A 27,756-nucleotide genomic window follows, 5' to 3' on the forward strand; every position below is an offset into this window, starting at 1 on the left:
CACCACCAGGGGGGTTTATGGGTTAGGGGTAGGTACAAAGAGGGTTCTGTGTGTTAACGCTAAATAACAATAAGGCTTTAACGCTAAATAACAATAAGGCTTTAACGTTAAATAGCGATAAGCGGCAAACGGATTAGCGGCAACACCGTGCACCATTATTCTCAGGCGCCATTTTCAGATGTAAGCGTGCAGACAGCAGTTCCTTTGTCTTCTAGGGCCCCCATGGCAGCTGCCTGGGCTGATTTAGCTATAGCGTGTAACATAGACAGATGCAGAAGACAGCACACTCCTGTTGAAAGGTTTGCATTGTCTATAAGCAAATCTAGGTAATTTCAATTACCGCAGCGCATGCTCCTGCTGCTACTGCCAATCGCGCCACTCTCCCGTTGCTGCAGCCCGTACTGACAGCAGAACTCTGTGAGCCGGTCAGGAGCCAATTTCATTGGCTCCTGACCCTGTGATCGGTTGTGACTCGCTTATAGTGATCACAGGGTCAGGAGTCAATGAAATCGGCGCCTGACCAGGTCACGGAACTCTGCTTTCATACCGACAGCATAGATAGTGGGCTGCAGCAGTGGGAGTGCGGCGTGTACGGTGAGAGAGACGGGTCTGTGTGGTGTGATGTCAGCAAGCCCCATTTATTTACAGAGAAGTCTCTGGGCCAGGGAGTTCTGGTACATTCGTGGTTAACTGGTGGGTGTCACATATATAAACATTGTTTTTACAGGCAACCGAGGCCTAAAGCGACCTTTCCTCCCTGACTTTTGTCCTTTGTATGACCCCAACAACTTTCTATGCCAAACTGAGCAAAATAAAGGTTTATGTAGCCATTCAGCTACTGAGAATTTCCCTCTCGCTGCCCCCAGTTAATCACGCTATTTCAGTGGTCACATCTTGTTTTTATTATGAATAGCGCACATATTTATGATTAACCACCCTGGCGTTCTGATTAAATAGCCAGGGTGGCTGCGGGAGGGTTTTTTTTAAATAAAAAAAAAACTATTTCATGCAGCCAACTGAAAGTTGGCTGCATGAAAGCCCACTAGAGGGCGCTCCGGAGGCGTTCTTCCGATCGCCTCCGGCGGCCAGAAGTAACACGGAAGGCCGCAATAAGCGGCCTTCCGTGTTTCGCTTACCTCGTCGCCATGGCGACGAGCGGAGTGACGTCATGGACGTCAGCCGACGTCCTGACGTCAGCCGCCTCCGATCCAGCCCTTAGCGCTGGCCGGTACTATTTGTTCCGGCTATGCTGGGCTCGGGCGGCTGGGGGGACCCTCTTTCGCCGCTGCACGCGGCGGATCGCCGCGCTGCAGCGGCGATCAGGCAGCACACGCGGCTGGCAAAGTGCCGGCTGCGTGTGCTGCTTTTTATTTGGTGAAAATCGGCCCAGCAGGGCCTGAGCGGCAGCCTCTGGCGGTGTTGGACGAGCTGAGCTCGTCCAGACCGCTCAGCTGGTTAACCCTCTTTGAAAACAGCAGCTGCTGCAGCTAGAAAATAAATCCGGGTACAGGTCATAATTAAAATCTTATCAGGGTTTGCTCCAAGGAAGTGAACACTTGTAATTTGTGCCGTCCTGATAACGGGATGCCAGACTGGCTCTCAAGGTCTGTTTTGAGAAGTAAAGGCTATTTGTCTTGGCAGAATTTCCATGCTTATCAGAAGGATGAGAGTAGACTGGCTTTGGAAAGGCCAATAAGCACTGCCCATGTAATCTTATTGTATGCAGTGTCTACTATAAGGCCAGGATTACATATCACCAGTGTTTCCAGACGTCAGTTGCATTTTTAGTATGTTTTATCTGTTACTGTGTTAAGAATTATGGGCCAGATTTATCAAAGTATTACTGTACTGACAGTTTTTTCTTCTTAAACAGTTCTAACGAGCAGAGGGAATTGTTCTGTATGATAATAAGAAAATTGTTAAATCCTATTTAATAGGGGCAGTTTAGCATGAGTTTCTAGAACTGCATTACAGTTAAGAATAGTGCAAATCCATTCCTAAACTGCTGCAGATTAAGAAGTGCTTAATAGCACTTCTACAGATAGTGCAGTGCAGGCTAGACATGATTTGTGAAGTGCTCCTGCCCCATGCTGAATCCCGTAAAGCTGTTCTGTGCTTAACCCTTCCAGTGCTGGACATTGATGCAATACAGCAGATGTATTGGTTACCACAGCAATGTCCCTCACACTGTCTGAGAGACCTTCTAACTCTTCCTATTTTACAGCAGTTTAAGAAGGAATCTGCACTATCTGCATCTATCTTTCTTAAGCTGTCTGAGACAGTTCTGCACGGATTTCTAAAAAACTTTTGTCTCAGACATTCTTGATAAATGTCCCCCCGTGAAACCTTCCTAACTCCTCCTATTTAAGAACAGTTTAACAAGGAAACTGCACTATTTAGTGATTTCTTAATATGTCTGAGACAGTTCTGCAAGGATTTCTAAAAACCTACCAATATTTAGTTTGAGGCATTTTTAAAGAGAACCCGAGGTGGGTTGTAAGAATGCTATCAGCACACACAGGCTGGGTCTGCATATACTGCCCAGCCTCTGTTACTATACTGCTCCCCAGTGGGCCCCCCCTGCGCTCTGCTTGCCCCCCCATAAATCAAACGCCGAGCTGTCCACACACAGCATGTCGCAGCCGGCTGTTTACCTCAGCATCTGTCAGTCTCGGCAGACTGGGGGCGCTGTTACCAATGCAAGGGACGCCGAAGGAGGAAGTCGGAAGCACATGGAAGCTGTGCCTGCGTTGATCGGAGGTGAGTTTTTAACTGCCTGCTCCCCTCCGCTGCTCCGCCCAGTGCCCTCTCCTACACTAGGGGAAGCTACTTATCCAACCTACGCTGCAGGAAGCAGCTACCTATCTAACCTACACTGGGGGAAGCTGCCTATCTAACCTACACTGGGGGAAGCTACCTATCTAATCTACACTGGGGAAAGCTGCCTATCTATCCTACACTGGGGAAAGCTGCCTATCTAATCTATACTGGAGGAAGCTACCTATCTAATCTATACTGGGGAAGCTGCCTATCTAATCTATACTGGGGGAAGCTGCCTATCTAATCTATACTGGGGGAAGCTGCCTATCTAACCTACCCTGGGGGAAGCTGCCTATCTAATCTATACTGGGGGAAGCTACCTATCTAATCTATACTGGGGAAGCTGCCTATCTAATCTATACTGGGGGAAGCTGCCTATCTAATCTATACTGGAGGAAGCTACCTATCTAACCTACACTGGGGGGAGCTGCCTATCTAACCTACACTGGGGGAAGCTATCTAATCTACACCAGGGGAAAGCTGCCTATCTAATCTATACTGGGGGAAGCTACCTATCTAATCTATACTGGGGAAGCTGGCTATCTAATCTATACTGGGGGAAGCTACCTATCTAATCTATACTGGAGGAAGCTACCTATCTAACCTACACTGGGGGAAGCTGCCTATCTAACCTACACTGGGGGAAGCTGCCTATCTAACCTACACTGGGGGAAGCTGCCTATCTAATCTATACTGGGGGAAGCTGCCTATCTAACCTATACTGGAGGAAGCTACCTATATAACCTACACTGGGGGAAGCTGCCTATCTAACCTACACCGGGGGAAGCTACCTATATAATCTACACCAGGGGAATACTGCCTATCTAATCTATATTGGGGGAAGCTACCTATCTAATCTATACTGGAGGAAGCTGCCTATCTAACCTATACTGGGGAAAGCTGCCTATCTAATCTATACTGGGGGAAGCTGCCTATCTAATCTACATTGGGGACAGCTACCTATCTAACCTACACTGGGGGAAGCTGCCTATCTAACCTACACTGGGGGAAGCTGCCTATCTAATCTATACTGGGGGAAGCTACCTATCTAATCTATGCTGGGGGAAGCTGCCTATCTAATCTATACTGGGGGAAGCTGCCTATCTAAGTCAATAGGAGGTGGGCAGGGGGAGGAGCAAGAGCCTTAACAGAAGAACGAAACTGCCAGGAAATACATTCATTCTGGGCATTGGCCACAGTGGCACGCCCACTTCTAGTTTTGACCAGTTAGAACCCAAAGTGGCCAGACTTCGGGTTCTGGCCGTATCATATAGATAAAGTTATAAAGCTGAAGTTTTTTTACATTTCAGCACACCATGCAATGGGCGTGGACTAGCTGCTTCACAAAAAAGCTTCTATTACCAGTAGCGTGCATTATCTATATTGCTGCGGAGGTGATGGCATGGTGACATGTGGAATCCAGTGATCTTCCCAAAGTAATAAACTATTTATTGTACTAGTACAGTGCTAATTCTAGGCAGGATATACAGTATAAACTAGGCAAAGTACAGGCAGGGAAAACACATCTTTCAGTTTTCTGTGCGTGTTTTTCTGCATACGTTTTCTGCACACCAAGTGTGTTTCTATGCAGGAAAACGCGCTCGTTTTTTTTCACAGCAGCTAATGTAATTGATAGAGAAAATGATCAAAATGTGCAGAATCATCATGTAGAATGTCGTTTTTTTTCTGCCTTACAAAAAACACATTATAGGTGTGAACAACAAATTAGCCCATTGATTAACATGACTTCTCAGTTTTTCCGTGCAGAAAACGTGCACGAAAACAGCCAAGTGTGTTCCCTGCCACAATGTAAGTGGAGGGTCACTGAGCAACTAGCACTGTTTCTATCAAAATGTTTCTCTATTGAACTGGAACAGCCAGGAGCTACAGAACAAGGAATGATCTGGGCTGGGATTTATCAACAGCAGTCACTTCTATACCAGTTTAGTGCTGGACATCCACTCTCCTCCAAAACAGATGAATCAGGCCATGGGAGAGTTTAGGGACATAACTACAAACCATGTGCCCCCCCTGTAAAAATGTGGTGCCTCCCCCACCCCCACCCGAGGTTCTACCATACCCTCTAGGAACTAGTGTGAATAACCCGACTTTGTAGCCATAATTCTCTTCCCCCATAGCAAATAGTGAAGCCTGGTACATTAAGCAGCAATAAGGGACACAGAGGTTGCGATCGCAATGGGGCCCTTGGGCCAGAGGAGCCCCAAGGGGCACTCCCTATACTGCAATATTAGCTCTCTATTGGTCCTTTGCTGTTAATAATCACCTTCTATAGATGCTTCAAGTAGTAGTAATCATTAATAAACTGTTCCCAATCCCCTTCTTCCATCTCTGACACAGTCGCTGCACATGGAACAGAGAGGCGCTGCTGCACATAAAGGGGGAGCCCCTCTTGGCCTAGGGACACAAAAAGTATAAATGCGGCCTTGTATACACGCACACACAAACACACACACACGTGTAGGCTCTTGCTGCCAATAACTGCATATTTGGTAGCTGTCGATAGCTTTTTGCCATATATGTGAAAGCTTTAATGTACATTACTGCTGGTTAATATGTTACCTATACTTTTAACACACCTTTTGCAGTAGGGCTGGTTCAACGGTTGAGTATTTGCTTTTGATAAGGATGGTGAAGCACTATAAGTGCACACAGTGGACTCTCCCTAGGACTTCTGTAAAGCAAAAATTGTTTCGTATTCTTAGACATAACACACATCCTTTCTGAATTCCTCAGTATCAGATCAGTAGGCCAAGCCTTATTAAAACACGCTGTTACCCTTTGCTTGATGTAAAAAGGGCCAATAAAACAATTCTACAGTATTCAGAAAATTCATACGCGTTAAGTAATTAAGTGAAAGGTCACACAGCTAATATTTACCAAACTGGCTTTTCTGTGTCATTATTTGGGGATGCACCTTTGGCAAAGGGGAATTATTGGACAGATAATCCTCTAGATATGAACTGTTATTTATAGCACTACAGTAGTCAGATACAGGAGTGATATCAGTGTGAGCTGGAATGTTTCCTAGACAAGCAGTAACATGTAGCAAGGATACAGAGGCGCCAGTAGTATAAAAAAGATAAAAGTTTTAAAACCGGGGAGGTGATGGGTGGATCCACCTCTCCCAAAGGAAACACACGATAATGTTGATTTTCCAACACAAAAATAATTTTAATTATGCACTCCAATAATTTGCAACGCGTTTCGCGGGTTCAACCCACTTCATCAGGCTATGGAACGGAGTATAACACTAAGAAAAAAGACAGAAGACAAATGTATGTATATATGTATACAGCCACTAAGCATCCAAAAAATATTATAGTCATGGTAAAAAGACTTTCTAAAAACCTAGTAAGAAAAGAGAATTTTTTTAAATTTTTTTTTATTAAAAAAATTGTTCTATTAGCATCGCACCCTGCTCAGAGGGGAATAGGAAAAGAGTTCTTTGCTTTAGTTTTGGCTTATTCCTGCAACCTGTATCAATCTAGATTGGAGTTTGATCATACAAGTTTGATCATACAAGTATGTGGGGAAACGACAATATAAAAATGAGTATTTATAAACCATGCGGAGTCAATGCGTGTACAAACGTGCACTTCTCACTACATATGTATCCACCCCTGGTGGAGGGGATTAGGCCCCTTTCTTCTTCCGAACTACAGAGAGCGACTTCTTAATCCTGAGTGGGGACAGGTTTAATCTCCTCACCTGCCTAATCAGTGGTTACCTGGTCGGTAACCCGTGTTTGTGAGTATAAAATCTCAATTTTTATCACCTTTTCATATCTACTCAAAGTACTACACCATATTGGGCTCTCGGTATCTCCCCCCCTACAAGCAGTAACATGTGCAAATGTATTAGAATGGTATCAGGCAAATTGGGCACATGCAGCTTCTGGACAAATTGGCTGCTGCAGATAACTTCAACCACTTTTTCCACCACTACAGTCAATCTACATTCTTTGTGACTTCATCTAAACCATGAGGAGGTAGATATACGTCTTGTAGCAGAAGCACAACTGCACGATTGGGTTTGCTCCTGTGTAAAACCTCTGGCACTATCTGATGCAGCACTAATTGGTGAAAGGGAATATATGTTCTCTGAGCCAATAAGATTGATTTTTACCATAAAAATACCTTTATTTTCTGAGTTCATTGTGAAAAATACACACTGTATCATTATTTCAGAATCAAATATCTTCACCATAAGTTGCGACAGTAATGTAATTTAAGTTTTGTGATAAAGATTAGAAATAGCAAAACAAAGTTTGTGTTTTTTATTTACAGCAGCACTTTTTATTTTTAAACTGGAATTGGTAAAAGTGAGAAATAATGTGCTTTTTCTATTTTTTCCCCTCTTTTTCCTATTAAAATGCATAGAAAACTAAATTGTTTGAGGGGAAAAAATGCCATACAATTAAAGCCTAGTCTTGAAAAAATATATATATTTCATTTAGGTGTCATAAGTATGGATAACGTTATTGATGATTAAACAGGGACATACAGTAGCTAAAATTTCAAAACTGCTTTGGTCCATAAGGGGGAAACAAGGTCTGGATGCAAAGTGGTTAATTGTAAATATCGTCAAGCCGGTGGCAAAGGGGAAATTCGGGTACCAGGCAACTCCCGATAATTATCATTTTTGAAGGGTTTTTTTTTCTCTGTTTTGAAGCTGGCGACAAAGAGGAAATTTGTGTGTCAGTTGCTATCTGGTAATTATCATGTTTTGCTTTTTTTGTGCAGGGTAGACGGTTAAGTTTAGGCAGAGGTTTAGGCACCACCAGGGGTTCTTAGGGCTAGGCACCACTGGGGGACCTTAGAGTTAGGCACCACCAGGGGGGATTAGGGTTAGGCACCACTGAGGGGTTAGGGTTAGGCATAGGTAGTGGAGGGTTCTGTGTGAGAGTAGGGTTAGTTTTAGAAATAATAAAATATTGGTAACAATAACCAATACTTTACAAATGCAAATTAATACTTTATGGGTAAATGTATTGGTAAATTTACCGATATTCTAGTATCGGCACTGTTGCTACGCCCGATTTTCCATGGTGCCCACAAATTCACGTACATATTAGGATATGGTTTGTGATCAGAACAGTGTAAGACTATATTATTAAAAAAAATCATTCTTTTCTCCATGCTTTATTTTTTAACCTATTAATGCCTTTTTTTTGTCTTTTTCAGTTAAAGGCAGTCCAGTGCTTTTTAATTGCAGGTGTGTAACAAAATACCACTGTGATATTGCTTTTTTTATTTATTATTTTTATTACAAGAGTTCTATAAGACATTCTAAAGAGCACAGCATGCCAATTCTGCATACTAAACGAAGGATGTAATTATGCACGGAAAAAAATTCAAAAAAAAAAAAATTCAACTGCACTATTAGCAAGCAGCTACTACTTGTTCAACAGCTTATCTGGAAGGAATCCTATATAGTAACTGAAGGTTGTAAATATGCATGGAACCGGAAGCACCTGTGGCCGGCGGTTTAGTGTGGCAGTGGCTTAGTGTGAATGATGCAGTTGTGGGCTGAAGCTTAGTGCAGTGGTTATGACGTGCACATGCAGCTGCAGGTGCATCCGTGCATTCCTAAAGTACCCCTGACCTGGTTCCCTCCCCCCACCATACTTTTAATAATGTTTAGTTACTGGTGCTGCGACTAGCACACAGCACCATCTTTCCCACTCCAGTGCCCCCTGTAGCCCCTATTCTGTTCAGTCATAATTTTCGACTGAGCAGAGCATCGAATATGGACGGGGAGGAAGTGGCAGCTCTTCCACCCCTCTTTGTGTCCATAATTCAGCCCATTCCCTTCTATAGTTCTCCATTTTATTTTCTGCATGTAGCACGCAGGCGAGCTGCGCTGTGTACGATCTTGTGGTATTTGAGGTCAGGTATCCTGCGCGCTGTGTGCAGTGGAACACAAGGGGAACTATAGCGGTGAATGGAGGGGCAGGACTAAGGACAGGCAGATGGGAGGATGGGAGGAAGAGCTGTCACTTCCTCCCTGCCCATATTTAATGTCAGAACAGGGCTGCAGAGGGTACTGTAGGTGGGAGGGTGGTGCTGTGTGCTAGTCGCACAGCACCAGTAAATGGACAATATTAAAAATATCAGGGCCAATGTCGGTGTCAGGGGTACTTGAAGTATGCATTAATGCACCTGTGGGCGGTGCAGTTGTGGGTGGTTGTGGGTAGTGGCTTAGTGTGGGTAGTAAGACCATTAGACAGAGGCAGTGGTAGTAGGTGTAGGTAGTAGGAGTGGGGGGAGATTGGCACCTGATGAAGCTGAAACAAAACAAATCTATGGTAGAAACTCACTTGTCCATCCCATACAGTCACAGCATAGTGAGAATTTACTAGAGGAGTGAACCCACCTCTACCCTCAACTACTCCTTGCCCTACTTGATTTTACAGGGGCACACAAAACTATCTGAACAACTACAGGCGTGTGGACTGTTACAGATACTTGGCTACACAGGGACAGTGGGCACCAAAACTAGGGGCTAGGGGGTCCCATGAACTTTGTACTGCCAAGATATGGCGTTGCTGACTGTCTAGAGCAAATACACTGTCTTATCTCAGATAAAGTGGCAAAACTATAGTGACCGTGGGGGGAAGGGGTGGCTGGATCCCCACTCCTCCCCCTTCTGCAGAGTAGTGCAGTGGAGCAGTTTTATATTTACCTGCTTCAATGCTGCCCAGGGGCGTTTCTAGGGTCCTTGGAGATCGGGGGCACCTGTGGGCACCAGGCGGGGAGGTATATGCGGGTGGGGCCAAATGTACATGAACTTAGCAGCGGTGTAAGCTACAGATAACGGGCCTGCCCATCGAAATATTGGATGGAGCCCCCTGTCCTTTATTTAGATAATTTACAATCAACATAGGCATAGATCAAAGATGTATACGCACATACAATTTTGATTGGTCAATCACTGACCCCCAATTTTACCACCCCCGTGCAGTAAGTGGGCCAACAGACAATGAATTTTATGAACAGAGCTAAAATTGGCTAATCAAAATTGTATGTGTGTACCAGGCTTTACAGCTAATACTGTACATACTGAAAGTAGCAGGGATCAGCATACAATATAGCTGGTTGACAATGAGTAAAGGCACAGAGTAACACCTTACACTGTACACACTGGAGGTAAATCAGCACACAGTGCAGGCACTAGAGAACAGCGTATACTGTAGGCAGCAGAATTCAGCACATTGCAGCTAGCGTGCCAAAAATATGAGGATCACGTTGTGCGGCGTGCTTATCGCGCCGCACCGAAAAATGGGTGGGCCATGGACCAGAATATAGGTGTGGTAACAGCCGGGTGGAGACAAATTTACATGAACCTAGCAATGGTGGGACATTAGATTATGACAGTGGTGGCGAACCTTTTGGAGGCCGAGTGCCCAAACTGCAACCCAAAAGTCACTTATCTATCGCAAAGTGGCAACAGCAATTTAAACTAAATACTGTACAAACGTTTTAACTCATACATGAACATTATGGAAAATCCAAGTTGAAAATAAACTGTGAAGATAAACAATTTCATCCATCCTACTCCTGAAAAATGTATTCAATTTTTTAGAACCTCCCAGTTTTATTTTCTGTTTTAAAAAGCTAAAAAAGTAGGTTTAATGCTATTGTCTCATATGATAAGGATTCAGCTTTTCCCATAGTCTCGCAGTTAGCAATCATGTGACCCCCAACAAGACAAATTCAGCAATCATGAGGCCCCCAACAAATCATGAGGCCCCCAACAAGACAAATTCAGCAATCATGAGGCCTCCAACAAATCATGAGGCCCCCAACAAGACAAATTCAGCAATCATGAGGCCCCCAACAAATCATGAGGCCCCCAACAAGACAAATTCAGCAATCATGAGACCTCCAACAAATCATGAGGCCCCCAACAAGACAAATTCAGCAATCATGAGGCCCCCACCAAATCATGAGGCCCCCAACAAGACAAATTCAGGTATCTTGAGGCCCCCAACAAATCATAAGGCTCCCAACAAGACAAATTCAGCAGTCATGAGGCACATAAATAGACAGCATTTCACATAAATAGGCAGAATGCCCCCTTAATATGGTAGCCCCCCAAGTTAGGGAGTGAGTGACAGGGACCCCCAGGTTAGCTAGTGAGTGACAGGCGCCTCCAGTTAGGTAGTGAGTGACAGGGACCCCGATAGTGAGTGACAGGGAGCCCCTTTAGGTAGTGAGTGAGTGCCAGGGAGCCCCTTTAGGTAGTGAGTGAGTGCCAGGGAGCCCCTTCAGGCAGTGAGTGAGTGACAGGGAGCCCCTTTAGGCAGTGAGTGAGTGACAGGGAGCCCCTTTAGGGAGTGAGTGAGTGACAGGGAGCCCCTTTAGGCAGTGAGTGAGTGACAGGGAGCCCCTTTAGGGAGGGAGTGAGTGAGTGAGTGAGTGACAGGGAGCCCCTTTAGGGAGTGAGTGAGTGACAGGGAGGCCCTTTAGGGAGTGAGTGAGTGACAGGGAGGCCCTTTAGGGAGTGAGTGAGTGAGTGACAGGGAGGCCCTTTAGGGAGTGAGTGAGTGAGTGACAGGGAGGCCCTTTAGGGAGTGAGTGAGTGACAGGGAGGCCCTTTAGGTAGTGAGTGAGTGCCAGGGAGCCCCTTTAGGCAGTGAGTGAGTGCCAGGGAGCCCCTTTAGGGAGTGAGTGAGTGCCAGGGAGCCCCTTTAGGAAGTGAGTGAGTGACAGGGAGGCCCTTTAGGTAGTGAGTGAGTGCCAGGGAGCCCCTTTAGAGAGTGAGTGAGTGCCAGGGAGCCCCTTTAGGCAGTGAGTGAGTGCCAGGGAGCCCCTTTAGGGAGTGAGTGAGTGAGTGACAGGGAGCCCCTTTAGGCAGTGAGTGAGTGCCAGGGAGCCCCTTTAGGTAGTGAGTGAGTGCCAGGGAGCCCCTTTAGGGAGTGAGTGAGTGCCAGGGAGCCCCTTTAGGGAGTGAGTGAGTGTCACAGGAGCCCTCAGTGGCTGACCGCACTTAGCCTTCTAAACGGTGCCAGCGCACAGATCGTGCGAACTCTGGTCGCAGTCAATGCGCAGGAACCGTTAAGAATTAGCCGCAGACAACTCAGAAGGGAGCCGGTGAGACACGGGTAATTACAACGTCACCTACTGGTTCAGAGTAAACTGCCACCACCGCGGTTACTATGGGACCGTGGGGCCCACTAACTGACTGACTAATCCTGCGAATAAAACGGTTAAACACACGATATTCTGTCTAGCCAACAACAAACAAACAGTAGCGTATCTTCAGAGACCCGGGATCAGTTCTGTGTGTGCTGATAAACAGTGAATGACTTGGGGAAAGTCGTTTATTCACGCAATATAAATAATTAATATATACAGACAATTATGAAAATCAACAACTATTAAAACAGTAATAGCCAGTATGAAAAATAAAAGAAGGGAGAAAAATACTTAGTTCCTGGAAAGATGTCCTTATTGTGGGAAGAATCATAAAGTTCTTGGTTTCAAAGTCCAGAGTTCAGAGTTCAGACCAGGTGGATGCCAGCATATCCTCAAGCTGGCATCTGATGAGTGCAAGATGGTTCAGTGTGGAGGACACTGAGTTTGGGTCCTCAGCCATTCTTATGCCCCTGCTTCAGTAGGAGGGAGTGAGGGCGGGGAGCCATACACCCCCTTCAAAGATGAGATGAGCCCTCCCCTTGTACTGGGGCTAGAAATCATATCTACCCATATATGGGCTCTATCTCACAGAACCGTACAGGTCAGGGCAGATTTATTAACATTTTCAGGTCTGTCTCGATTTACCCAGCGCCCTGATACCAGACATGAGGGGTGGGACCCCTGTGGTATCATCAGGGCACTTTGAAACTGCCTAGCTGGCAGTCCTTACCTCCGAATGTTCTGAAACTTCCTCAGAACCAGCACCGGGGCTCATGCTACACTTCCCCCACGTTTGGCGAAGCTGCCATCTCAGGAACCCCAGAAATATGACAGATCTGGGAAGTTATGGATTATGCCATGAGACTGAGGTTGTGTTCTAGCTGCTAACAGCTGACTTTCCTTTGATCTTTAGCAGAGAACAGAGTGTCAAGACCTCCCGTGGATTCGTAGCCTGCTTGGCTGCACCTAGGCATCCTTTGGTTAATTAACATCTCCATGAGATCAGCTAAGTGTCACCTGGTTCCCAGAGCCAAAAGGGAAATTGGGCCTTCCACAGGGAATATGTCCAAGCTAATTAACACCTCCCCCCAGGCTTTCACTCAGCTAAGACAGATTCCCCAGCTGTTTTAAGCAGAGGGATACTACACGTCAAATCTTGGTTCTATTGATCTGAGGCGCACTTGATGCAGGAATCGAGTGCGATCGTTCTTTTCTTCACGGGCGTCCAGGACGCGCCTGCGTCCCCGCAATCGTCCGTGACAGCCCTCCCCCTTGTCCGTGGCTTAGCCACTCATCCGCAAGATGTGTGGCGGCGCCGCTAACCTGGCTGACGGGCCTCGAGTTGCCGGTACGGCGGGAAAACCTATTGGAGCCTGTGGCTCGGTTCCCCTGGACCGGTCGCGGTCTGCTACCCTCAGGGTTGACCCAACATGGACCGTTCTGGACAGGGCGTTTGCGCCACTGCAGTCGGACATGGTGTCTGCCGGGACTGCTGACAACGGGCAGTGGGTTGGTTAGGTCAACAGCCAGCCCACGCAGGGTTCCCCTGCTGAGTGGCTGTGGACCTAAGGGAACCCCGCGGGAATCCCTGGACCTTCCCAGCTCCTGACAGACGGCACATGCCCTGCAGTAGTTTGCTACATCCCGGTTCATCCGGGGCCAATAAAACTGGTTCCGAATACCGGCGAGTGTCTTGCGGACACCCGAGTGCCCTGTCAGAGGATTACCATGTGCGGATTTCAGCACATGTCCCCTGAACGCACTCGGGACCACAAGCCACTTGGTATCCACGTGGGATCTACCTGTAGGGGGCTGTACAGACTCACTGTACAGTCTCCCACCTTCCCAGTACACCTTGAAAGCGGCCCCGTCTGCGAGGGGCTCAGCGGCTTGCTGCCTGAGCACCTCCAGGCTTGGGTCACTTTGTAGTGCGGCTGAGAATATGGCGCTGTCAGTTTCAGCCAACTGGCTCATGTCACACGAGGCCAGCGGCTGAAAGGTCTCATCCCTGCGGTCAGAGGAGGGGGAGGAGGCCGGAACCCCCTCCACCTGTTCTGAGCTCGGGTTCTGAGCAGTGCAGCTGCGCGGTACTGCTAGCACAGGTACACTGTCAGAATGGCACAGACGGACATTACTCAAATCATCATTGCATGCAGTAATGACATTGACAGGTATAGACATTTTTTCATTACAGATAGGTTGTACAGTAAACTCAGGTACAGCTACAGCATCATCACAACAGACAGTCTGTACATCAAACTCAGGTGCCTTTGAAGCAGGCACTATTGAACCTGGTACCCTTGAACTGGGCACATTCAACCCACCTCCCCCTGGTGCTCCCCCAAGTGTATAAAGTACCTGGTGGTGGGTGGAGAGTCCGTCTCCTTCCGTGAGCGACAAGGCGGTCGTGGCAGGTTCATAGTAGGACACAAGCTTGCCCAAATCAGTCCCTAGCAACACAGGGACTGGGAGATCCTTCATAACCCCAACAACCCGTTCTTGGACTCCTCCCACTCCCCAATCCAGCTTCACTTTTGCGTGGGCTATGTGGAAAAGGGTGCCCTCTACTCCAGTAAGGGCAAGGGATCGGCTGGAGCTGATGCTCTCCTTTGGCACAAGATGTGAGTGAACTAACGTGATGTCAGCTCCGGTGTCTCGAAATCCGGTGACAACTTTGCCGTTCACTCTAACAAGTTGCTGCTGGTCGGTTCGGTCGCGGATTTCCTGTCCGCGTGCAAACAGGACAAAATCTGATGATCCAGACTGTGGTTCGCTGGCGGGTTGCCTCTGCTGTGGGTGAGGTGCAGGTGATGCAGATGATCCAGGTGCTGGTGGTGTCTGTCTCCGCTCCGGGCAGTCGAACTTCATGTGTCCGGGCTGGCGGCAGTAGTGACAGGTGACCTCTCCAGGCGCTGCAGGCCTGGGTGCAGCAGCTGCGCTGGGTGGCCTCTGTGGCGGACGGCTCACAGGGGCAGGAGGGTCTGCCGAGGTATTGGGCTGACCTCCTCTCCAGCTGGATGGGACAGTTCTGCGGGTATCAGCCACCCGGGTAGTTGCAAAAGTCTCAGCAAGGTCTGCAGCGACAGTGGCTGAAGCCGGCCTGCGTTCTAACACAAACTGTCGTACATCAGCAGGGCAAATGTTCAGAAATTGTTCGAGGACTATTATTGATGATTAAACAGGGACATACAGTAGCTAAAATTTCAAAACTGCTTTGGTCCATAAGGGGGAAACAAGGTCTGGATGCAAAGTGGTTAATTGTAAATATCGTCAAGCCGGTGGCAAAGGGGAAATTCGGGTACCAGGCAACTCCCGATAATTATCATTTTTGAAGGGTTTTTTTTTCTCTGTTTTGAAGCTGGCGACAAAGAGGAAATTTGTGTGTCAGTTGCTATCTGGTAATTATCATGTTTTGCTTTTTTTGTGCAGGGTAGACGGTTAAGTTTAGGCAGAGGTTTAGGCACCACCAGGGGTTCTTAGGGCTAGGCACCACTGGGGGACCTTAGAGTTAGGCACCACCAGGGGGGATTAGGGTTAGGCACCACTGAGGGGTTAGGGTTAGGCATAGGTAGTGGAGGGTTCTGTGTGAGAGTAGGGTTAGTTTTAGAAATAATAAAATATTGGTAACAATAACCAATACTTTACAAATGCAAATTAATACTTTATGGGTAAATGTATTGGTAAATTTACCGATATTCTAGTATCGGCACTGTTGCTACGCCCGATTTTCCATGGTGCCCACAAATTCACGTACATATTAGGATATGGTTTGTGATCAGAACAGTGTAAGACTATATTATTAAAAAAAATCATTCTTTTCTCCATGCTTTATTTTTTAACCTATTAATGCCTTTTTTTTGTCTTTTTCAGTTAAAGGCAGTCCAGTGCTTTTTAATTGCAGGTGTGTAACAAAATACCACTGTGATATTGCTTTTTTTATTTATTATTTTTATTACAAGAGTTCTATAAGACATTCTAAAGAGCACAGCATGCCAATTCTGCAACTGAAGGTTGTAAATATGCATGGAACCGGAAGCACCTGTGGCCGGCGGTTTAGTGTGGCAGTGGCTTAGTGTGAATGATGCAGTTGTGGGCTGAAGCTTAGTGCAGTGGTTATGACGTGCACATGCAGCTGCAGGTGCATCCGTGCATTCCTAAATTACCCCTGACCTGGTTCCCTCCCCCCACCATACTTTTAATAATGTTTAGTTACTGGTGCTGCGACTAGCACACAGCACCATCTTTCCCCCTCCAGTGCCCCCTGTAGCCCCTATTCTGTTCAGTCATAATTTTCGACTGAGCAGAGCATCGAATATGGACGGGGAGGAAGTGGCAGCTCTTCCACCCCTCTTTGTGTCCATAATTCAGCCCATTCCCTTCTATAGTTCTCCATTTTATTTTCTGCATGTAGCACGCAGGCGAGCTGCGCTGTGTACGATCTTGTGGTATTTGAGGTCAGGTATCCTGCGCGCTGTGTGCAGTGGAACACAAGGGGAACTATAGCGGTGAATGGAGGGGCAGGACTAAGGACAGGCAGATGGGAGGATGGGAGGAAGAGCTGTCACTTCCTCCCTGCCCATATTTAATGTCAGAACAGGGCTGCAGAGGGTACTGTAGGTGGGAGGGTGGTGCTGTGTGCTAGTCGCACAGCACCAGTAAATGGACAATATTAAAAATATCAGGGCCAATGTCGGTGTCAGGGGTACTTGAAGTATGCATTAATGCACCTGTGGGCGGTGCAGTTGTGGGTGGTTGTGGGTAGTGGCTTAGTGTGGGTAGTAAGACCATTAGACAGAGGCAGTGGTAGTAGGTGTAGGTAGTAGGAGTGGGGGGAGATTGGCACCTGATGAAGCTGAAACAAAACAAATCTATGGTAGAAACTCACTTGTCCATCCCATACAGTCACAGCATAGTGAGAATTTACTAGAGGAGTGAACCCACCTCTACCCTCAACTACTCCTTGCCCTACTTGATTTTACAAGGGCACACAAAACTATCTGAACAACTACAGGCGTGTGGACTGTTACAGATACTTGGCTACACAGGGACAGTGGGCACCAAAACTAGGGGCTAGGGGGTCCCATGAACTTTGTACTGCCAAGATATGGCGTTGCTGACTGTCTAGAGCAAATACACTGTCTTATCTCAGATAAAGTGGCATAACTATAGTGACCGTGGGGGGAAGGGGTGGCTGGATCCCCACTCCTCCCCCTTCTGCAGAGTATTGCAGTGGAGCAGTTTTATATTTACCTGCTTCAATGCTGCCCAGGGGCGTTTCTAGGGTCCTTGGAGATCGGGGGCACCTGTGGGCACCAGGCGGGGAGGTATATGCGGGTGGGGCCAAATGTACATGAACTTAGCAGCGGTGTAAGCTACAGATAACGGGCCTGCCCATCGAAATATTGGATGGAGCCCCCTGTCCTTTATTTAGATAATTTACAATCAACATAGGCATAGATCAAAGATGTATACGCACATACAATTTTGATTGGTCAATCACTGACCCCCAATTTTACCACCCCCGTGCAGTAAGTGGGCCAACAGACAATGAATTTTATGAACAGAGCTAAAATTGGCTAATCAAAATTGTATGTGTGTACCAGGCTTTACAGCTAATACTGTACATACTGAAAGTAGCAGGGATCAGCATACAATATAGCTGGTTGACAATCAGTAAAGGCACAGAGTAACACCTTACACTGTACACACTGGAGGTAAATCAGCACACAGTGCAGGCACTAGAGAACAGCGTATACTGTAGGCAGCAGAATTCAGCACATTGCAGCTAGCGTGCCAAAAATATGAGGATCACGTTGTGCGGCGTGCTTATCGCGCCGCACCGAAAAATGGGTGGGCCATGGACCAGAATATAGGTGTGGTAACAGCCGGGTGGAGACAAATTTACATGAACCTAGCAATGGTGGGACATTAGATTATGACAGTGGTGGCGAACCTTTTGGAGGCCGAGTGCCCAAACTGCAACCCAAAAGTCACTTATCTATCGCAAAGTGGCAACAGCAATTTAAACTAAATACTGTACAAACGTTTTAACTCATACATGAACATTATGGAAAATCCAAGTTGAAAATAAACTGTGAAGATAAACAATTTCATCCATCCTACTCCTGAAAAATGTATTCAATTTTTTAGAACCTCCCAGTTTTATTTTCTGTTTTAAAAAGCTAAAAAAGTAGGTTTAATGCTATTGTCTCATATGATAAGGATTCAGCTTTTCCCATAGTCTCGCAGTTAGCAATCATGTGACCCCCAACAAGACAAATTCAGCAATCATGAGGCCCCCAACAAATCATGAGGCCCCCAACAAGACAAATTCAGCAATCATGAGGCCTCCAACAAATCATGAGGCCCCCAACAAGACAAATTCAGCAATCATGAGGCCCCCAACAAATCATGAGGCCCCCAACAAGACAAATTCAGCAATCATGAGACCTCCAACAAATCATGAGGCCCCCAACAAGACAAATTCAGCAATCATGAGGCCCCCACCAAATCATGAGGCCCCCAACAAGACAAATTCAGGTATCTTGAGGCCCCCAACAAATCATAAGGCTCCCAACAAGACAAATTCAGCAGTCATGAGGCACATAAATAGACAGCATTTCACATAAATAGGCAGAATGCCCCCTTAATATGGTAGCCCCCCAAGTTAGGGAGTGAGTGACAGGGACCCCCAGGTTAGCTAGTGAGTGACAGGCGCCTCCAGTTAGGTAGTGAGTGACAGGGACCCCGATAGTGAGTGACAGGGAGCCCCTTTAGGTAGTGAGTGAGTGCCAGGGAGCCCCTTTAGGTAGTGAGTGAGTGCCAGGGAGCCCCTTCAGGCAGTGAGTGAGTGACAGGGAGCCCCTTTAGGCAGTGAGTGAGTGACAGGGAGCCCCTTTAGGGAGTGAGTGAGTGACAAGGAGCCCCTTTAGGCAGTGAGTGAGTGACAGGGAGCCCCTTTAGGGAGAGAGTGAGTGAGTGAGTGACAGGGAGCCCCTTTAGGGAGTGAGTGAGTGACAGGGAGGCCCTTTAGGGAGTGAGTGAGTGACAGGGAGGCCCTTTAGGGAGTGAGTGAGTGAGTGACAGGGAGGCCCTTTAGGGAGTGAGTGAGTGAGTGACAGGGAGGCCCTTTAGGGAGTGAGTGAGTGACAGGGAGGCCCTTTAGGTAGTGAGTGAGTGCCAGGGAGCCCCTTTAGGCAGTGAGTGAGTGCCAGGGAGCCCCTTTAGGGAGTGAGTGAGTGCCAGGGAGCCCCTTTAGGAAGTGAGTGAGTGACAGGGAGGCCCTTTAGGTAGTGAGTGAGTGCCAGGGAGCCCCTTTAGAGAGTGAGTGAGTGCCAGGGAGCCCCTTTAGGCAGTGAGTGAGTGCCAGGGAGCCCCTTTAGGGAGTGAGTGAGTGAGTGACAGGGAGCCCCTTTAGGCAGTGAGTGAGTGCCAGGGAGCCCCTTTAGGTAGTGAGTGAGTGCCAGGGAGCCCCTTTAGGGAGTGAGTGAGTGCCAGGGAGCCCCTTTAGGGAGTGAGTGAGTGTCACAGGAGCCCTCAGTGGCTGACCGCACTTAGCCTTCTAAACGGTGCCAGCGCACAGATCGTGCGAACTCTGGTCGCAGTCAATGCGCAGGAACCGTTAAGAATTAGCCGCAGACAACTCAGAAGGGAGCCGGTGAGACACGGGTAATTACAACGTCACCTACTGGTTCAGAGTAAACTGCCACCACCGCGGTTACTATGGGACCGTGGGGCCCACTAACTGACTGACTAATCCTGCGAATAAAACGGTTAAACACACGATATTCTGTCTAGCCAACAACAAACAAACAGTAGCGTATCTTCAGAGACCCGGGATCAGTTCTGTGTGTGCTGATAAACAGTGAATGACTTGGGGAAAGTCGTTTATTCACGCAATATAAATAATTAATATATACAGACAATTATGAAAATCAACAACTATTAAAACAGTAATAGCCAGTATGAAAAATAAAAGAAGGGAGAAAAATACTTAGTTCCTGGAAAGATGTCCTTATTGTGGGAAGAATCATAAAGTTCTTGGTTTCAAAGTCCAGAGTTCAGAGTTCAGACCAGGTGGATGCCAGCATATCCTCAAGCTGGCATCTGATGAGTGCAAGATGGTTCAGTGTGGAGGACACTGAGTTTGGGTCCTCAGCCATTCTTATGCCCCTGCTTCAGTAGGAGGGAGTGAGGGCGGGGAGCCATACACCCCCTTCAAAGATGAGATGAGCCCTCCCCTTGTACTGGGGCTAGAAATCATATCTACCCATATATGGGCTCTATCTCACAGAACCGTACAGGTCAGGGCAGATTTATTAACATTTTCAGGTCTGTCTCGATTTACCCAGCGCCCTGATACCAGACATGAGGGGTGGGACCCCTGTGGTATCATCAGGGCACTTTGAAACTGCCTAGCTGGCAGTCCTTACCTCCGAATGTTCTGAAACTTCCTCAGAACCAGCACCGGGGCTCATGCTACACTTCCCCCACGTTTGGCGAAGCTGCCATCTCAGGAACCCCAGAAATATGACAGATCTGGGAAGTTATGGATTATGCCATGAGACTGAGGTTGTGTTCTAGCTGCTAACAGCTGACTTTCCTTTGATCTTTAGCAGAGAACAGAGTGTCAAGACCTCCCGTGGATTCGTAGCCTGCTTGGCTGCACCTAGGCATCCTTTGGTTAATTAACATCTCCATGAGATCAGCTAAGTGTCACCTGGTTCCCAGAGCCAAAAGGGAAATTGGGCCTTCCACAGGGAATATGTCCAAGCTAATTAACACCTCCCCCCAGGCTTTCACTCAGCTAAGACAGATTCCCCAGCTGTTTTAAGCAGAGGGATACTACACGTCAAATCTTGGTTCTATTGATCTGAGGCGCACTTGATGCAGGAATCGAGTGCGATCGTTCTTTTCTTCACGGGCGTCCAGGACGCGCCTGCGTCCCCGCAATCGTCCGTGACAGCCCTCCCCCTTGTCCGTGGCTTAGCCACTCATCCGCAAGATGTGTGGCGGCGCCGCTAACCTGGCTGACGGGCCTCGAGTTGCCGGTACGGCGGGAAAACCTATTGGAGCCTGTGGCTCGGTTCCCCTGGACCGGTCGCGGTCTGCTACCCTCAGGGTTGACCCAACATGGACCGTTCTGGACAGGGCGTTTGCGCCACTGCAGTCGGACATGGTGTCTGCCGGGACTGCTGACAACGGGCAGTGGGTTGGTTAGGTCAACAGCCAGCCCACGCAGGGTTCCCCTGCTGAGTGGCTGTGGACCTAAGGGAACCCCGCGGGAATCCCTGGACCTTCCCAGCTCCTGACAGACGGCACATGCCCTGCAGTAGTTTGCTACATCCCGGTTCATCCGGGGCCAATAAAACTGGTTCCGAATACCGGCGAGTGTCTTGCGGACACCCGAGTGCCCTGTCAGAGGATTACCATGTGCGGATTTCAGCACATGTCCCCTGAACGCACTCGGGACCACAAGCCACTTGGTATCCACGTGGGATCTACCTGTAGGGGGCTGTACAGACTCACTGTACAGTCTCCCACCTTCCCAGTACACCTTGAAAGCGGCCCCGTCTGCGAGGGGCTCAGCGGCTTGCTGCCTGAGCACCTCCAGGCTTGGGTCACTTTGTAGTGCGGCTGAGAATATGGCGCTGTCAGTTTCAGCCAACTGGCTCATGTCACACGAGGCCAGCGGCTGAAAGGTCTCATCCCTGCGGTCAGAGGAGGGGGAGGAGGCCGGAACCCCCTCCACCTGTTCTGAGCTCGGGTTCTGAGCAGTGCAGCTGCGCGGTACTGCTAGCACAGGTACACTGTCAGAATGGCACAGACGGACATTACTCAAATCATCATTGCATGCAGTAATGACATTGACAGGTATAGACATTTTTTCATTACAGATAGGTTGTACAGTAAACTCAGGTACAGCTACAGCATCATCACAACAGACAGTCTGTACATCAAACTCAGGTGCCTTTGAAGCAGGCACTATTGAACCTGGTACCCTTGAACTGGGCACATTCAACCCACCTCCCCCTGGTGCTCCCCCAAGTGTATAAAGTACCTGGTGGTGGGTGGAGAGTCCGTCTCCTTCCGTGAGCGACAAGGCGGTCGTGGCAGGTTCATAGTAGGACACAAGCTTGCCCAAATCAGTCCCTAGCAACACAGGGACTGGGAGATCCTTCATAACCCCAACAACCCGTTCTTGGACTCCTCCCACTCCCCAATCCAGCTTCACTTTTGCGTGGGCTATGTGGAAAAGGGTGCCCTCTACTCCAGTAAGGGCAAGGGATCGGCTGGAGCTGATGCTCTCCTTTGGCACAAGATGTGAGTGAACTAACGTGATGTCAGCTCCGGTGTCTCGAAATCCGGTGACAACTTTGCCGTTCACTCTAACAAGTTGCTGCTGGTCGGTTCGGTCGCGGATTTCCTGTCCGCGTGCAAACAGGACAAAATCTGATGATCCAGACTGTGGTTCGCTGGCGGGTTGCCTCTGCTGTGGGTGAGGTGCAGGTGATGCAGATGATCCAGGTGCTGGTGGTGTCTGTCTCCGCTCCGGGCAGTCGAACTTCATGTGTCCGGGCTGGCGGCAGTAGTGACAGGTGACCTCTCCAGGCGCTGCAGGCCTGGGTGCAGCAGCTGCGCTGGGTGGCCTCTGTGGCGGATGGCTCACAGGGGCAGGAGGGTCTGCCGAGGTATTGGGCTGACCTCCTCTCCAGCTGGATGGGACAGTTCTGCGGGTATCAGCCACCCGGGTAGTTGCAAAAGTCTCAGCAAGGTCTGCAGCGACAGTGGCTGAAGCCGGCCTGCGTTCTAACACAAACTGTCGTACATCAGCAGGGCAAATGTTCAGAAATTGTTCGAGGACTATCAAGTCCTCCAGGACGCCATAAGACCCTTTGGTGAGGCCTAGCGTCCACTGGCGGAGTGTGGTGAGCAAGCTGCTGGCCACATCTCGGTACGAATCAGAAGACTTTTTCTGCCAGGCCCTAAACTTTTTCCGATAGGCTTCTGGCGTCAGCTGGTACTTAGTAATGATAGCGTCTTTTATAGCAGCATAATCATTATCCTTCTCCGCAGGCAATTCTGCGAAGGCATCAAGCGCTTTGTAGCGCAGCAAAGGTGTCAGATGTCTGGCCCACTGGTCTTGGGACAGACGATACTGACGGCATGCTTTTTCAAAAGACCGCAAAAACAAGTCAATGTCTGTGTCTTTTTCAATATTAGCAAATTTAAATTTTGCACTTACGGGTGGTGCAGCTCCTTCAGCAGGGAGGCTGGGCGGTGAACTCCGGCTGGCCTGTTGCACTTTTGCCATGTTTAGCTCATGCTGTCGTTGGCGCTCCCGTTCTCGCTCAGCGGCATCCCTCTCCGCGTGGCGTTCTGCAGATTGGCGTTCCCGCTCCTCGCGGGCTTCCATGTACTGCATGTACTTGTCCAGGTCAGTCTCCATCAGCTTTTGTAATGCCTGCTGCATTACCGGGTCAGCACCCCTGGACAGTCCAGTACTGGCCAGTTCCGGGCGAGTATTTTCAGAAACTTTGGGGTTGGGGTCCACACTGACATTCTCCTGCGTAACTGTTGATGCAGGGCCCTCAGGATGCACAACCTCTGTACGGTCAGGAGTCTCAGTCTCTGGTTCCCCTTGCCTTGAGTCAGATGGGTCAGCGTCTACCTCAGCAGACACATCCAGCTCCTGCAGTTGCTGGGTATCCCATTGAAACAATTCCGTTACCAGGTCCCCTTGTTTCTTGCGGCCGACATCAATGCCTCTCTCTTGGCAAAGATTTTGCAGGTCCGCCAGGCACATTTTCTTGTAGTTCCCGGACATTTCCACGCCAAATAAAATAAAACTTTTGGGGAGGGGTACTGGCTACACAGTCTCTCTGTATATATAAAAAATATATTGCCTTCCAGCTACACCAACGAATTAGTTCGTTTCTCGATAGCGCTAGCGCTATCGTAGATACTTTCAGCACAACACAGATCCCAACCGCTGCCTAACACTGTCACAAGGACCCTCGTGGCTGACCGCACTTAGCCTTCTAAACGGTGCCAGCGCACAGATCGTGCAAACTCTGGTCGCAGTCAATGCGCAGGAACCGTTAAGAATTAGCCGCAGACAACTCAGAAGGGAGCCGGTGAGACACGGGTAATTACAACGTCACCTACTGGTTCAGAGTAAACTGCCACCACCGCGGTTACTATGGGACCGTGGGGCCCACTAACTGACTGACTAATCCTGCGAATAAAACGGTTAAACACACGCTATTCTGTCTAGCCAACAACAAACAAACAGTAGCGTATCTTCAGAGACCCGGGATCAGTTCTGTGTGTGCTGATAAGCAGGGTAGCGAAACAGTGAATGACTTGGGGAAAGTCGTTTATTCACGCAATATAAATAATTAATATATACAGACAATTATGAAAATCAACAACTATTAAAACAGTAATAGCCAGTATGAAAAATAAAAGAAGGGAGAAAAATACTTAGTTCCTGGAAAGATGTCCTTATTGTGGGAAGAATCATAAAGTTCTTGGTTTCAAAGTCCAGAGTTCAGAGTTCAGACCAGGTGGATGCCAGCATATCCTCAAGCTGGCATCTGATGAGTGCAAGATGGTTCAGTGTGGAGGACACTGAGTTTGGGTCCTCAGCCATTCTTATGCCCCTGCTTCAGTAGGAGGGAGTGAGGGCGGGGAGCCATACACCCCCTTCAAAGATGAGATGAGCCCTCCCCTTGTACTGGGGCTAGAAATCATATCTACCCATATATGGGCTCTATCTCACAGAACCGTACAGGTCAGGGCAGATTTATTAACATTTTCAGGTCTGTCTCGATTTACCCAGCGCCCTGATACCAGACATGAGGGGTGGGACCCCTGTGGTATCATCAGGGCACTTTGAAACTGCCTAGCTGGCAGTCCTTACCTCCGAATGTTCTGAAACTTCCTCAGAACCAGCACCGGGGCTCATGCTACACTTCCCCCACGTTTGGCGAAGCTGCCATCTCAGGAACCCCAGAAATATGACAGATCTGGGAAGTTATGGATTATGCCATGAGACTGAGGTTGTGTTCTAGCTGCTAACAGCTGACTTTCCTTTGATCTTTAGCAGAGAACAGAGTGTCAAGACCTCCCGTGGATTCGTAGCCTGCTTGGCTGCACCTAGGCATCCTTTGGTTAATTAACATCTCCATGAGATCAGCTAAGTGTCACCTGGTTCCCAGAGCCAAAAGGGAAATTGGGCCTTCCACAGGGAATATGTCCAAGCTAATTAACACCTCCCCCCAGGCTTTCACTCAGCTAAGACAGATTCCCCAGCTGTTTTAAGCAGAGGGATACTACACGTCAAATCTTGGTTCTATTGATCTGAGGCGCACTTGATGCAGGAATCGAGTGCGATCGTTCTTTTCTTCACGGGCGTCCAGGACGCGCCTGCGTCCCCGCAATCGTCCGTGACAGTGAGTGATAGGGAGGCCCTTTAGGGAGTGAGTGAGTGCCAGGGAGCCCCTTTAGGGAGTGAGTGAGTGACAGGGAGCCCCTTTAGGCAGTGAGTGAGTGACAGGGAGCCCCTTTAGGGAGTGAGTAAGTGAGTGAGTGAGTGACAGGGAGCCCCTTTAGGGAGGTAGTGAGTGCCAGGGAGCCCCTTTAGGCAGTGAGTGAGTGCCAGGGAGCCCCTTTAGGCAGTGAGTGAGTGCCAGGAGCCCCTTTAGGGAGTGAGTGAGTGCCAGGGAGCCCCTTTAGGAAGTAAGTGAGTGACAGGGAGGCCCTTTAGGTAGTGAGTGAGTCCCAGGGAGCCCCTTTAGGGAGTGAGTGAGTGCCAGGGAGCCCCTTTAGGCAGTGAGTGAGTGCCAGGGAGGCCCTTTAGGGAGTGAGTGCCAGGGAGCACCTTTAGGCAGTGAGTGAGTGCCAGAGAGCCCCTTTAGGTAGTGAGTGAGTGCCAGGGAGCCCCTTTAGGGAGTGAGTGAGTGCCAGGGAGCCCCTTTAGGGAGTGAGTGAGTGACAGGGAGGCCCTTTAGGGAGTGAGTGAGTGCCAGGGAGCCCCTTTAGGCAGTGAGTGAGTGCCAGGGAGCCCCTTTAGGCAGTGAGTGCCAGGCAGCCCCTTTAGGCAGTGAGTGAGTGCCAGGGAGCCCCTTTAGGGAGTGAGTGAGTGCCAGGGAGCCCCTTTAGGAAGTGAGTGAGTGACAGGGAGGCCCTTTAGGTAGTGAGTGAGTGCCAGGGAGCCCCTTTAGGGAGTGAGTGAGTGTCAGGGGGCCCCTTTAGGCAGTGAGTGAGTGCCAGGGAGGCCCTTTAGGGAGTGAGTGAGTGAGTGACAGGGAGCCCCTTTAGGCAGTGAGTGAGTGCCAGGGAGCCCCTTTAGGTAGTGAGTGAGTGCCAGGGAGCCCCTTTAGGGAGTGAGTGAGTGCCAGGGAGCCCCTTTAGGGAGTGAGTGAGTGACAGGGAGGCCCTTTAGGGAGTGAGTGAGTGCCAGGGAGGCCCTTTAGGGAGTGAGTGAGTGCCAGGTAGCCCCTTTAGGGAGTGAGTGAGTGACAGGGAGGCCCCCCCTCCAGCCGCCGCCGCTCCCCCCCCTTACCTCGCAGCAGACCTCATGATCAGCGGCGACCCGACCAGTACCAGCGGGCGCTGGACGCACCCGCTCGATATGCGGAAGTGATGTCACTTCCGCATATCAGTGCGGGCGCTGGGTCCTAGCGCCCGCACGATTGGTCGCCGGCTCGCTGCCTGATCCTGAGGTCTGAGTGACTGAGTGAGTGCCAGGGAGCCCCTTTAGGGAGTGAGTGAGTGACAGGGAGGCCCTTTAGGGAGTGAGTGAGTGCCAGGGAGCCCCTTTAGGCAGTGAGTGAGTGCCAGGGAGCCCCTTTAGGCAGTGAGTGAGTGCCAGGGAGCCCCTTTAGGGAGTGAGTGAGTGCCAGGGAGCCCCTTTAGGAAGTGAGTGAGTGACAGGGAGGCCCTTTAGGTAGTGAGTGAGTGACAGGGAGCCCCTTTAGGGAGTGAGTGAGTGAGTGCCAGGGAGCCCCTTTAGGCAGTGAGTGAGTGACAGGGAGGCCCTTTAGGGAGTGAGTGAGTGACAGGGAGGCCCTTTAGGTAGTGAGTGAGTGCCAGGGAGCCCCTTTAGGCAGTGAGTGAGTGCCAGGGAGCCCCTTTAGGCAGTGAGTGAGTGCCAGGGAGCCCCTTTAGGGAGTGAGTGAGTGCCAGGGAGCCCCTTTAGGAAGTGAGTGAGTGACAGGGAGGCCCTTTTGGTAGTGAGTGAGTGCCAGGGAGCCCCTTTAGGGAGTGAGTGAGTGCCAGGGAGCCCCTTTAGGCAGTGAGTGAGTGCCAGGGAGCCCCTTTAGGTAGTGAGTGCCAGGGAGCCCCTTTAGGCAGTGAGTGAGTGCCAGGCAGCCCCTTTAGGCAGTGAGTGAGTGCCAGGGAGCCCCTTTAGGGAGTGAGTGAGTGCCAGGGAGCCCCTTTAGGAAGTGAGTGAGTGACAGGGAGGCCCTTTAGGTAGTGAGTGAGTGCCAGGGAGCCCCTTTAGGGAGTGAGTGAGTGTCAGGGGGCCCCTTTAGGCAGTGAGTGAGTGCCAGGGAGGCCCTTTAGGGAGTGAGTGAGTGAGTGACAGGGAGCCCCTTTAGGCAGTGAGTGAGTGCCAGGGAGCCCCTTTAGGTAGTGAGTGAGTGCCAGGGAGCCCCTTTAGGGAGTGAGTGAGTGCCAGGGAGCCCCTTTAGGGAGTGAGTGAGTGCCAGGGAGCCCCTTTAGGGAGTGAGTGAGTGACAGGGAGGCCCTTTAGGGAGTGAGTGAG

Source organism: Hyperolius riggenbachi, chromosome 8 (genome assembly GCF_040937935.1).
Source record: "Hyperolius riggenbachi isolate aHypRig1 chromosome 8, aHypRig1.pri, whole genome shotgun sequence".
In the NCBI taxonomy this organism is placed as follows: Eukaryota; Metazoa; Chordata; class Amphibia; order Anura; family Hyperoliidae; genus Hyperolius; species Hyperolius riggenbachi.